General features: G+C 38.1%; 1 protein-coding gene across 1 annotated transcript in view; it reads left to right on the top strand.

Annotated features, from left to right (window-relative positions):
• Positions 1-12,066, top strand: part of LOC118548679 (centromere protein V-like protein 3) — a 241,896-nt gene that overhangs the window by 135,706 nt on the left and 94,124 nt on the right. The gene's annotated exons all lie outside the window — the stretch shown is intronic.

Genomic DNA, 12,066 nt, shown 5'->3' with positions numbered 1-12,066 from the left:
GAAGGGGAGGCTGGTAGGGAAACTACAGGAAGAATTGTCAATTACAGACCCCTAACAGAAGAATCTCAACAGGAAAGAATGATCAATTATAGGCCTGTCTTAACAGGGAAAGATGTATATTGCATCTACTACAAGAAATCCACTACCCCTGCAACTCAGCCAATGAGAAATGGTCATCACCCTGAACTCTTTCTTTTCTCCAATGGACTTTTGTTCAAAACAACATCTCCCAAATTCCTCCTTCTTCCCCATAAAATAACGTTCCTCTCCTTTGTTTGTTGGACTTGCCTATGGTTTTGCCATAGCTTGCTTGTCCTGGATTGCAATTCTCTGCTATTTCCACATAAACCCATTTTTGCTGGTAAAATTACTGGCAGCTTTATTTTTAAGGCTAACAAGACCTAATTTCTTGTATAGCCACAGTATCATTATCACATCTACAAATCAATATAATTTTCCAATTTCATCTAACTCCCAGTATATATTTAAATTTCCTAAATTGTTTCCTGAATGTGTTTTATAAAAAGATTTTCCCCCTCAACAGGATCTAATGAAAATTCACACATTAACTTTGGTTATTTCTTTTTAGTTTCTGTGATCTATGCCATAGCAACTTCTTACTAGACACATCTCTGGAGGCAAGGGAAACAAAAGCAAAAATGAACTATTGGGACTTCATCAAGTAAAAAGCTTCTACACAGTGCAGGAAACAATTAACAAAAATTAAAGTCAACCTTCAGAATGGGAGAAGATATTTGCAAATGACATATCCCATAAAGGTTTAGTATCCAAAATACATAAGGAACTTATCAAACTCAACACCCAAAAAACAAGTAATCCAGTTAAGAAATGGGCAGAAGATGGGGCACCTGGGTGGCTCAGTCCGTTAAGCATCAGACTCTTGATTTTGGCTGAGGTCATGATCTCAGGATCTTGGGATCGAGCTCTGCAGGGAGTTGGCTTGTTTCCCTCATGCTCTCTCTATCTCTCTCAAAGAAATAAATAAATCTTTTTAAAAAAGGAAATGGATAGAAGATATGAATAGACATTTTCCCAAAGAAAATGTACAGATGGCTAAGAGACGCATGAAAGATGCTCAACATCACTCATCATCAGGAAAATACAAATCAAAACCATGATGAGATACCACCTCACACCTGTCAGAATGGCTAAAATTAACAACACAGGAAACAACAGATGTTGGCAAGGATGTGGAAAAAGGGGAACTGTTGGTGGGAATGCAAGCTGGTGCAGCCATTCTGGAAAACAGTGTGGAGATTCCTCCAAAAGTTAAAAATAGAACTACCCTATGACCCAGCAATTGCACTACTAGGTATTTACCCAAAGGATAAAAAAAATACCCATTTGAAGGGATACATGCACCCCCAATATTTATAGCAGCATTATCAACAATAGCCAAATTATGGAAAGAGCCCAACTGTCCAACAATTGATGAATGGATAAAGAAGATTTGGTATATATATACAACGGAATATTACTCAACCATAAAAAAGAATGAAATCTTACCATTTGCAACAATGTGGAGGGAGCTAGAGAGTATTATGCTAAGCAAAATAAGTCAGTCAGAGAAAGACAAATACTGTATGATTTGACTCATATGTGGAATTTAAGAAACAAAGCAGATAAACATAGGGGGAAGAGAAAGAAAGGCAAACCAGAAAACAGACTCTTAACTATAGAAAACAAACTGAAGGCTACTAGAGGGGAGGTGGGGGGGGGGGTTAAATGGATGATGGGTATTAAGGAGGGCACTTTTGATGAGCACTGGGAATTGTATGTAAGTGATGAATCATTAAATTCTACTCCTGAAACTAATATTACACTGTATGTTAACTAACTGGGATTTAAATAAAAACTTGAAGTTAAAAAAAACAATAATCAACCAGGCCAGTCAATTGCTGATTTTGCCTGATTCTTTCCTTGTAGTGTCCTTTAGATTGATCTTCTACCCAATATTTTTCCTCTACAGCTAAAAATCAGGTCTAAAGGCTTAATTAGATTCAAGTTACACATTTTGGCAAGTATGTTGTTTTGGCAGATGTTGTATACTTCATATCGCATCACATCAGAGGTTCATGATGTCAAGTTATTCCATTAGTAATGATACTAAATGCTCTATCTTCATTAAGATAATCATTGCCAGACTTCTCCATTGTGGATGTAGAGTTTTCCTTTTGCAATAAGCAAGTAATCTGAGGGGTGTTATTTTGACACTGTGAATATCTTGTTCCTTTCCAACTTTTGCCTAATGGTTTAAGAATCCATTGATAACCTCTAATTGAACCAATTATTTCAATTGTTTGATTGTTGTTTGATTACAAAATGGTGATTTTTAAAAAAGATTTTATTTATTTATTTGAGTCGGGGGGAGAGTAGCAGAAGGAGAGGGAGAAGCAGGCTCCCCACTGAGCAGGGAGACTGACGTGGGGTCCGATCCCAGGACCCTGAGACCATGACCAGAGCCGAAGGCAGACGCTTAACCAACTGAACCATCCAGGTGCCCCAAAATGGTGATTTTCTCATTTTAATTTTCCTTCTACTTTTATTAGCTGACTTTCACCCATAAACATGAACTTTCTCTAATCAAGTGTAGATGGACTACTGTTTCTCCCTGAAAGGCAGGGTATATACTTAATTCTTTACCTTTAATTATCAGTTTGCAGAGTAAAGAGTAGGAGCAATAGTAATCTTGAATTCAATAATTTATAGTGAACTAATTTTTTTAAGTGCAAAGTATCCCAACTTTGGCCCACAGGAGCCTTTTCAAACTGGATCCTGTGTCCTTTTGTATATCTCCATTATTCTTTGACCACTTCCTTGTTTTCTGGAACAACCAGATGTCCCAAGCTCTTCTTAGATTTTTACACTCCCAGCCCTGGAATCACACATTTCTACAAAGAGCTCTGGTTCCTTTTAGTGGAGCATGGTATTTAGAACAATGCCTAGGCATATCATGACAGATTTATTATTGAATTTTTATTGAGATAAATGTAGATATACATACAGATGTAATATATAATATGGAAAGATCCCTTGTACCCTTTACCCAGTTTCCCCCAATGGTAGTATTTTGCAAAACTGTAATATGACAACTAGGATATTTTTATTGATAAAATTCACCAATCTTATTCAAATTTCCCAAGTTTTATGTGTACTCATCTGTGTGTGTATTTAGTTCTGTAGTGTAAGCTCTGACAGTTGGCTTTTCTTTTTGTAATGCAAGTGCCTTGACTTAAGGTTTGATTGCCAAGGCATCTACTTCACAGGGGCATCCACTTCAAGATGGCTATCTTGAATAAATACAGTACCAGCCACAAGTCTAGATAAAGAGCCAGGCTGCCCCCACACCACCCCAGACTCTTTGGTTTTAAAAATCATTTGGGCCTCTTGTTTTTTCTCTTCCCACACTTTAAATTCCTGCTATTTTGTTTTAAATTCATCAATAACGAGTGAGCCTTCAAAACCCAAGGACCCCACCTACACCCCAATAAAAACAAAATCCTAAGCCCTTCCTTACTCTCCCCTGCCTCCCCATGACCTTGCTATGACACTCCAGGTGTCCTATGTAATTTCCACAATGTGTGAGTAACAAACCTTTATTTTCACAGTTTCCTCATGGTTGTTCCTTGCAATCATGATAAGAACCACAAGGGCCAGTCCAGCCACAACAAAACAAGTTCTATGCAACTAGATCACATATATAAATTCATGTCCCATCATTGCAGCCACTAACCACTGGTACCACAAATCTGTTCAACATTTCTAATATGCTGTCATTTCCAAAATTTTATATAAATGAAATCAAACAGTATGTAGCTGTTTAAGATGGGCTTTTATTCACTCAACATAATACTCTGTATCATCAAATTTGTTTGGTGTATCAATAGTTAATTTTTTTTATTCCTGAGTAGTATTTCATGATGTGCATATAGTACAGTTTGTTTAAACATTTAGCTGTTGAAGGACATCTGGAATGTTTCTAATTTTTAGCTGTGACAAATAAATCTACTATGGACATTTGTGTACAGGTGTCTGTGTGACCATAAGTTTTTATTTATGATAAAGAGTGCATTTGCTGGGGCATATAGTAATTGCATATTTAGTTTTATAAGAAACTGCTAAACTATTTTCCAGAGTGGCTTTGCCATCTTACATTCTCACCTGCAACTCAGAGTGATCCAATGTCTCCATATCCTCCCCAGCATACAATGTTGTCACTTCTGTGGTTTTAATTTGAGTTTCCCTCATGGTTAATGATATTGGACATCTTTTCATGTGCTTATATGCAATATGTCTCTATATCGTCATGTCTTTGCCCATTTCCTAATTGGATTTTTGTTGGTTTTTCTTTGTTTTGTATTTTTACTGTTGAGTTTTGAGAACAATTATATACTCTTGATGGTAGTCCCTTGTTGGAGATTTGGTTTGCAAATATTTTTCTCTAGTCTGCACTTACTTTCTGTCCTCTTTACAATGGGTTTTGCAGAGCAAAAGTTTTTAATTTTTATGACATCCAATTTATCAATTTCTCCTTTATTGATCATGCTTTTATTGTCAGGCCTAAGAACTCTTTGGCCCTAACCCCCAAAGATTTTCTTGTGTTTTTTCCCCTCAAGGTTTTAAAGTTTTACATTTAAGTCTGTGATTTACTTTGAGTTAATTTTCATATAAGGTGTTAGGTTTAGATCAAGATTTTTTTTGCCTATGGATGTCCAATTACTTCAGTGCCATTTGTTGAAAAGGGTATCCTTCCTCCACTGAATTGTTCTTGTACCACTGTAAAAAACAGGATGAACATATTTGTGTGGTTCTATTTCTGGGCTCTCTATTCTGCTCCATTGATCTATGTGTCTATACCTGCACTAATTCCACACAGTCTTAAGTAGTATAGCTATATAGTAAGACTTCATATCACATAAAATCATTCCTGACACTTTATTCTTTTTCAAGATTATTTAAGCTATTCCAGGGCCTGTGACTTTCCATTTAAATTTTAGAATAAGCTTGTCTATGTCTACAAAAATCCTGCTGGAATTTGGATATTAAATTGCATTAAACCTATAGATCAATTTGGAGAAAATTGACATCTTTACTATGTTGAATCTTCGTATCTCTGAATATAGTTTGCTTCTCCATTTATTTAATTCTTTGATTATTTTCATCAGTATACATATGTATGTATATGTATATGTACAAGTACTGTATATGTTTTAAGTGCGTACCTAAGTATCTTAGTCTGCTAGGGCTGCCATAACAAACTACCATAGACTGTGTGGCTTAAAGAGTGGAAATTTATTTTCTCACAGTTCTGAAGCCTAGAAATCTGAGATCAGGGTGCCAGCATGGTTGGGTTCTAGTAAGAGCTCTCTTCAAGTGCTCACATGGCATTTCCTCAGTGCATGCAGGAGGAGAGAGAGAGAGAGAGAGATCTTCCTCTTCTTTTAAGGCCACCAATCCTGTTGGATTAGGACTCTACCTTTATTACATCGTTTAACCTTAATTACTTCCTAAAAGCTTTATCTCCAGATAAAATCACATTGGGGGTTAGGGCTTCAACATATGAATTTTGGGAGGGGGTGGTTTGCACAATTCAATCCATAGCATTAGGTAACACATTTTCTTTAAAGTAATTGAAAATTGGGGCACCTGGGTGGCTCTGTCAGTTAATTGTCAGACTCTTGATTTCAGCTCAGGTCTTGATCTCAGGGTCGTAAGTTCAAGCCCTGCATTGGGCTCCATGCTGGATGAGGATCCTACTTTTAAAAAATTAAAAATAAATAAAGTAATTGTAAATGTAATTGCATTTTTAAGTTGGTTTCCACATATTCATTGATAGTATATAGAAATGGGATATATTTTAATGTGTTGATCTTTTAACCTGTGACATGGCTGAACTCACACTAAATACTAGGATTTTTCTTTTGCATTAAATACTAAGACTTTTTGGTAGACTCCTTGGAATTTTATATATAGACAATCATGTCATCCGCAAATAGAGGCAGTCTTATTTTTCCATCTAATTTTTTATTTTTTTCTTTATCTTGCCTTATTGCCCTGGTTAGAATTCCAGTATTATGTTGAGTAAAAGTGGTAAGGACATAAATCCTTGCCCCCTTCCCAATCCTAGGGGAAAAGTCTTTCATTATTAAGTATTATGTTGGAAAAGTTTTTGGTAGCTGCTCTTTACCAACTTCAGGTAATCCTATTACTTGCTGAAAGTCTTTTTGTTTGTTTGTTTTCAGGTTTTACATTTTAAAAAATATATTTGACATATAACATTATGTAAATTTTAGGTGTTCAACATGTTGACTTGATACATTTATATATTATAATATGATTGCCATTGTAGCAATAGTAAGCACCTCTATCATGTCCATCATTGTCATTTCTTTTTTCATGGTGGGAATAATTTAGATCTAGTCTCTTAGCAAGTTTGATGACTATAATATAATATTGTTGTCTACATTCACTATACTTTGCTTTTGATCTCCAGGACTTATTTAGATACTAGTTGTATGTTTGTACCCTTAAACAACATCTCTCTATTCTCCCACACCCAGCCCCTGGTTACCACCATATTATTCTCTGTTTTTATAAGTTTGGCCCTTTCAGAGTCCACATATAAGTGATATCATATAGCATTTGTCTTTTTGTGCCTGATTTATCTCATTTAGCATAATGTCCTCAGGGTCCATCCATGTTGTTGCAAATGGCACGAGTTCCTTCTTTCTCATGGCTGACTAATATTTCACTATATCTGTATCTATATATAGATATAGATATAGATATAGATATATATCTCCATCCATTAAACAATTGATGGGCATTTACATTGTTTTAGTATCTTGGCTATTGTGAGTGAATAATGCTGTAAAAAATGGGAGTGCATATATCTCTGATATCCTCTTTTCATTTCCTTGGGGATATACCCAGAAATGGAATTGCTGGATGATGTGGTAGTTCTATTTTTTAATTTTATGAAGAAACTCCAGTGAGCAGAACTTTGAGCAATGCACCTGTTTGTCATTTTGCTTGGAAGGAGAAATGGTCACTTCATGGGCTATGGCCAAAAGTTTGGCTGGATGGTCAGGGATTTAGAAGGAACATGGAAAACTGTTGACAAGGAAATCTGGGGAAGATCCATATGGATAAACGTTTCTGAATGGGTGAAAATGAAAAAATACTTGTGTCTCCTGTTAATGTCCTCTTGAGGGTGACCTCAGAAAATAATAACTTTAATAATTAAATGGATAGAATGACACATTTTGTGGATACCAGTCAGCTTCTTTCACCAGCCACCCTGTCATCTCTGTCATTGCTCACTGGATTCATGAACCAAGTGGCCATTATGTCAGTGATAGAGGTTATGCCTTGGCTCAGCAACATGGACTTCTACTCACCAAGGATGACCTGGCTAGAGCCACTTCTGAGTGCCCAATTTTCCAGCAGCAGAGATCAATACTGAGCCCCCAATATCGAACCATTCCCCAGGGTGATCAGTCAGCTACCTGGTGGCAGGTTGATTATATTGGACCCCTTACATCAAGAGAGGAGCAGCATTTTGTCCTTACGAGAATATATACTTACTCTGGATACTGATTTATGGTCCCTGTTATGCTTCTCCCCAAACTACCATCTGTGGACTTAAAGAATTCCTTATCCACTCTCGTGGTATACCACATAGCAATGCAATTACTCGCTTCACAGAAAATGAAGTGGGTCCATGCTCTTGGAATTTATTGGCCTTACCATGCTCCCTACCATGCTGAAGCAGCGGTCTTTAAATGGTGGAATGGCCTTTTGAAGACTCAATTACAGCTCTAGGTAGGCGGCAAAACCTTGTAGTGCTGGAACAAGGTTCTCCAGAAGGCTGTATATACTCTGAATCAGTGTCCAACATGTGACACTGGTTCTCCCATAGCCAGGATTCATGGGTCCAGTAATCAAGAGATAGAAATGAGAGTAGCAACACAATTACCCTTAGTTACCCACTAGCAAAATGTATGCTTCCTGTTCCGATAATCATATGCTCCACTTGCCTACAGACCTTAGTTACAAAGGGAGGGATGCTTTCACCAGGAGATACACAACTATGATTCAACTGAACGGGAAGTTAAGACTGCCACCTGGCCATTGTGAACTTCTCAAGTCTCTGACTCAAAGGGTAAAGAAAGGAGTTACTGTGCTGGTTGGGGTGATTGATCCTGACTATTAAAAGGAAATTGGTCTACTATTCCACAATACAGATAAGGAAAAGTATGTCTGGAAAACAGGGCATATCTTAGTATTACCATGCCCTGTGGTTAAGGTCAATGGAAAATTACAGCAACCCAGTCCAGGTAGACTACTAATGGCCCAAACCCTTTAGGAATGAAGGTTTGGGTCACCCCACCAGATAAAGAACCATGACCATCTGAGGTGCTTGCTGAAGGCAAATGGAATATGGAATGGGTAGTAGAAGAAGGAATTTACAAATACCAACTATGACTATATGACCAGCTATGGAAAGGAGGACTATAATTTTCATGAGTATTTCCTCCTTGTTATGAATATGTTCGTGCATGTGTATTTAAAATATCTTTGTTTTCTTCCTTCTCTTACCCTCTTAACAAATAACATAAGATGTATTGACTTTATATGGTACTATTTAAGTGTTTTAAATTTTACATCATAGTATTTAAATTATGAATAATCAAGGAGAATAATATATATCACACAAGGAATTTGCATCCTTTTCTGGTGAAAAAGTGCATTTGCAGTTGTATGCAGCATTGCTTTATCATGTTAAGTAGAAGGATAACTTTGTTATTGTCTTTATTTGGAGATCAATTATGGTTTAAGGAGATGTATGCAGGTGCCAAGTTTGCAAGAGGTGGACTTGTAATGCTTAATTTTATGTGTCAACTTGAAGGGTGTTTTTGAATGTATCATTTAACATTTAAACATTTAACATTTAAATCGGTGAACTTTGAGTAAGCAGGTTTCCTTCCATAATGTGGGTTGCCCTAATCTAATCAGGTGAAGGCTTGAATAGAACAAAAAGACTGGCAGCCCAGAACAAGAGGGAATCTTTCAGCAGCTTGCCTTTGGACTTCTTATGCACCATTGGCTTACCTGGGTCTCCACCTGCTGGCCTTCAGAATGGAACTGCACCATGGACTCTCCCATGTCTCCAGCCTTCCAGCCCACATGGCATATTTTGGATTTACTGGCCTCCATAATCACATTAGCCAATTCCTTATAAGTCTATATATATACACATCCTCTTGGTTCTGTTTCTCTGGAGAACCCTGATATAAATACTTTGTGAGTTCCACAGTCTTTTTTCCACTCCTTCTGGAACTCCAAAGTTATGAATTATTAGATCTTTTGTTATTCTCCCACAAGTCTCTAATACTCTGCTCATTTCTTTTTTTGCAGTAATGTTCTTTCTGTTCACTAGATTGAGTAAATTGTATTGATCTCCCCACAAGCTCACTGATATTTTCTGTCATCTCTACTACTGAACCTATCCAATGAATTTTTTGTTCCATTATTATTTTTTTTCAGTTGTATACTTTTTATTTGATTCTTTTATATAACTTGTATTTCTTTGCTGAGGTTTTTGTTTCTTTTTCTTTTATTTTAAGCAAATTTATAATTACTTTTTGAAGCAGTTTTATAGTGGCTGCTTTAAAATCTTTATGAGATTATTCCAACATCTAATTCATCTCAGTATTTGGTGTCATTTGATTGTTTTTTCTATTCAAGTTTTTATCTTCCTGATTCTTGGTAAAACAAATGATTTTCAATTGTATTTTGAACATTTTGAACATTAGGTTAAGAGATTCTTTATCCGGGGGGCGGAGCAAGATGGCGGAGGAGTAGGAGACCTGGATTTCGTCTCCTCTCAGGAATTCAGCTGGATAGGGATCAAACCATTCTGAACACCTACAAACTCAACAGGAGATCGAAGAAAAGAATAGCAACAACTCTCTGAACAGAAAAGCGATCACTTTCTGGAAGGTAGGACGTGCGGAGAAGTGAATCCGAGGCGTTATTCGGGAGGCTAGACGGCGGGGGAGGGGCCTCCGTGGGCCGCTTCTGGCAAGTGATAGAGCCGCGGAGCACAAAATCGGAACTTTTAGAAGTCGGCTCCGCTGAGGGACGTCACTCTGGTGGCGAAGTGGGGGGTGGAACCCTCGCGGGACAGTGTGGTCTCAGGACCCTCGGGGTCACAGAAAGACCGGGGGTGCCTGAGTGCGGCAGAGCTCCCAGGTATCGGAGCAGGGAAGCCGGCTGCAGAGACGGAGCCCAGGCGCGGGCTCTCAGCTCGGGGTTGCCATAGACTGTGATCCACGGCACAGTCGGGCCCCTGCTCCTCCAGCAGGGACCCAACAAGCGGCAGATCCGGGGAGACTCACCTTCTTCCCCGGGGAGGAGAGGTGCGGGAGCACACCGCGGGGATCTGCTGGGTTTGGAGACTCCACCCGGGGTCGGGTGCCAGATAGAAAGGCGCGGTCACAGGCCGGGTGAGCGCGGAGTGTGGCCGGAGACGGGGGAGACGGGAGTGACTGACTGCTTTTCTCTGGGGGCTCGCTGAGGAGCGGGACCCCGAGTTCTCGGCTCCGCAGGGGCGGAGACTGGGAGGCCGCCATTTTCACTCTCCGCCTCCAAAGCTGTACAGAAAGCTTGCAGGGAACAAAAGCTCCGGAGAGCAAACCCGAGCAGATTACTTAGCCCGGACCGGCAAGGGCGGGGCAATTTTGTCTCCAGCAAAGACATTTGGGAACCACGGCAACAGGCCCCTCCCCCAGAAGATCAGCGAGAACAGCCAGCCAAGACCAAGTTTACCGATCAATGAGAACGGCAGAACTCCAGCGCTAGGGGAATACTGCACATAGAATTCATGGCTTTTTTACCATGATTCTGTAGTCTTTCAAAGTTAATTATTTTTTTTAACTGTCTTTTTTTCTTTTTTCCTTTTTTCTTTTTTTTTGAATTTTTCTTTTTCCCTTTTTCAACCAACATCTTATCAATCCCTTTTTAAAAAAAAAATTTTTAGGGACGCCTGGGTGGCTCAGTCGGTTAAGCCTCTGCCTTCAGCTCAGGTCATGATCCCAGGGTCCTGGGATCGAGTCCCACATCGGGCTCCTTGCTGAGCAAGGAGCCTGCTTCTCCCTCTGCCTGCCTCTGTCTCTCTCTCTCTGATAAATAAATAAAATCTTTAAAAAAAAAAAAATAAATAAAAAAAATAAAAAAAAAATTTTTATTTTTCATTTTTAAAGTCATATTCTATCCCTTCATAGTAGTTACCCGTATTTTTGGCATATATATATAAGTTGTTCTCTCTTTAAAATCTTGAGATAGTTTCTTCTAACAGATCAAAATATACTCTAAATCTCTAGTGTATGGTTTTTTTCTACTCCCCTGCCTGATCACATTCTCTCCCTTTTTTCTTTCTTTTTTTTTTTATCCTCTTCTTACTTTTTTCAAACAACTTATCAAATCCTTTTTTAAAATTTTTTATAATTTCCATCTTTACAGTCATATTCCATCCCTTCATCATATCAACCCTTATTTTTGTACATATATAAGTTTTTCTTTCTTTAAAATTTTGGGAGGGACTTTCTTTTAACAGACCAAAATACACCCAAAATCTAGTGTGTGGCACTGATCTATAATCCAGCCTGATCATATATGATCACATTCTGTTTTTGTTTTGTTTTGTTTTGTTCTGCTTTTGTTTGTTTTTATCTTTATCTTTTTCTTTTTTCTTTTTTTCTTTCCTTTTCTTTTTTCTCTCTTTCCCTTTCTTTTCCCACTGCTTCAGGTCTTTTCTGATTTGTTTAGAGTATATTTTCTGGGGACGTTGTTACCCTGCTAGCATTTTGTTCTCTCATTAATCTATTCTCCTCTGCACAAAATGACAAGACGGAAAAAATCACCTCAACAAAAAGAATAAGAGCCAGGGACCTACTCAATACGGACATTAGTACGATGTCAGATCTAGAGTTCAGAATCATCACTTTAAAGATACTAGCTGGGCTTGAAAAAAACATGGAA

The sequence above is a fragment of the Halichoerus grypus genome, chromosome X, assembly GCF_964656455.1.
Source record: "Halichoerus grypus chromosome X, mHalGry1.hap1.1, whole genome shotgun sequence".
Lineage (NCBI taxonomy): Eukaryota > Metazoa > Chordata > Mammalia > Carnivora > Phocidae > Halichoerus > Halichoerus grypus.
This window is presented reverse-complemented; position numbering and strand designations above follow the sequence as displayed.